Genomic DNA, 2211 nt, shown 5'->3' with positions numbered 1-2211 from the left:
GACACTTTTAATATGTTCTGTGTTTTTCTCACACACACACTTGTGCACTCATATATTTTCTTTCCTTTCAGAAACATTGCATGCATGTATCTCACAAGTGTACATTCATTTCTTTGATTTTTCTTTGTGTGTGTTTGTGCCACATCTTGTGGGTGGTTTCAGTGGCCATCCTGCCTCAGACGTTCCTCCAATTTTCTATTTTCGTGCGTTCCGCACTAGCAGGGGAGCCCTGTAGTAACGCCTTGTCTCGTGCGCATGCGTAGTCATCAATATCCAAGTTTGGCGCCGATATTCATCCTCTTTTCTCACTGGCCGGCGAAGAGGACAGACGTCCAACAGCGGAGCTCTCTAACATGTCTTACTCTCAGACATAACAGGCATACATTATATATATATATTTATATATATATATATACATATATATGTTGTGTATTTCCTTATTCTGTTCTTTCATTTGATTCTGGCTGAAGAATACTGACGAGGTGACAATGGCAAACAAACACAAATACATAAACACACCAGCATTGAAATGCTCAATCTACATTAGTATAGCAATGGCAGTATGAATTGGTAAAATAAGGTTGTGAGCTGGCAGAACCATTAGCATGCAGGAGGAAATGCTTAGCAGTATTTTGCCTGTCGCCATGTTCTGAGTTCAAATTCCGCCGAGGTTGACTTTGTCTTTCATGCTTTCAAGGTTGATAAATTAAGTACCAGTTGCATACAGGGGTCGATCTAATTGACTGGCCCTCTCCCCAAAGATTTCAGGCCTTGTGCATATAGTAGTGGCAGTATAAATTGGCCAAATTTAATTAAACTGGCCTATAAAGCTTTCAGGTGCATGCTGGTTACTTGCATGTGAAATGATAGAATGCAACAGCCTTGCCTCTGCCATTTTCCTTCATTTAGACAGCATCCAGCAGGCACCAATTTATCTTAGTGCAGTTGTGATTTCAGTCATTTCTTTCTTCCCTTTTTTTATATTTAGTTTTTCATTTATAGAAACAAAACATTATTTCTGTTTTGGTTTTCCATTTTCATTATATTTTGCTTTCATTTCACTTCAACAGTAAGGTAGACCACACTCTCAACTAACACTCAAGTTAGAATTATTCTTTATACGTAAATAATTTCAAGATTGAATCATAGAGCCTCAAATTTCAGAAATGTTAGTTCCTATGGAAATGAAAATGAAAATGTTAAATCAACTTTAGAAAAGAAAGCATTTGACAAAAACTGTGAGACAGTTTAATACAAACCAAGCAAATGTTAAAACAAATTTTAAAAAAATAGGAAACATGAAAAAAAAAAAAGATAGCTTGAAAATCACTAGACCTATAATTTTAAAACCTTTCATTCATACAAAGTAACATTATGGAAACAATAGAAAAAGCTTTATTATTTTGGATAGAAGATAAAAACTAGTATTATTTAAGGCAATGATTACAGCGTGGCTTTTCATTGGTTGAATCAAGACTCAATCTGGTGTCTGACATTATCTATCAGAGAAGTAGGGTAAAAAAAGTTAGAGCTCTTGAAAGATGTGTTCTGAAAAAACTGCCGCTATCTATAAACACCATAAATCATAGAATAGCTTACTTAAGGCTTATATGAAGCATAATCCTCACCTTACAAAATAACCCAACTAACAAGGCATTTACTTCTACACAGTAGACAAAACACTAAGATATCATCAGAAACAATAAACTAAATGTCACAACAGAGGAGAAAGAGGAGATGAAAAGTTACTTACCATCGTGATAACAGCAAGCAGTTAGTAGGAACAAGGAAAATTGATAAGATAAGGGTTGAATATAGTTCCTGTGAAAGTAACAAATATAAGAGTATTAGATAAAAATAATCATGATTTAGAACAATAAATATCAAATTATCAAATTACATTATAACTAATGTAGAGCCTGTAAAAAAAATGATGAGGTTCATTTCTGCCTTTTTCAGAAATATTTCTATTTTCCCACTTCAAATCAAGCTCCATTTTCATTTTTTGTTTCGTTTCATCATCTTTTAGTTATTCTGTTTACCCTGAGTCTTGATTTCTTGTGACAATCAGCTCTTTCAGAGAATTTCTCTTTGTCTCTTTGATTAGCAATTATCTGTTGTGAAACAGAAATCTTCCCCTTAATTCTCACTCTTGTGGCCCTCATTACCAATTTCCTCTCTCTCTCATATATATATATATATATATATATA

At 34.0% G+C, this 2211-nt stretch overlaps 1 long non-coding RNA gene across 1 annotated transcript in view; it reads right to left on the bottom strand.

Annotated features, from left to right (window-relative positions):
* LOC128249302 (uncharacterized) overlaps positions 1-2211 on the bottom strand; it is a 16223-nt gene that overhangs the window by 4028 nt on the left and 9984 nt on the right. The window contains exon 2 of the long non-coding RNA XR_008265401.1: positions 1754-1821. This is a non-coding gene — a long non-coding RNA (uncharacterized LOC128249302). The remainder of the gene's footprint in view (positions 1-1753; positions 1822-2211) is intronic.

This window comes from Octopus bimaculoides, chromosome 13, assembly GCF_001194135.2.
Source record: "Octopus bimaculoides isolate UCB-OBI-ISO-001 chromosome 13, ASM119413v2, whole genome shotgun sequence".
Taxonomy (NCBI): domain Eukaryota; kingdom Metazoa; phylum Mollusca; class Cephalopoda; order Octopoda; family Octopodidae; genus Octopus; species Octopus bimaculoides.
Note: the sequence above shows the minus strand (reverse complement) of the source record. Positions and strands in the feature narration are given on the sequence as shown.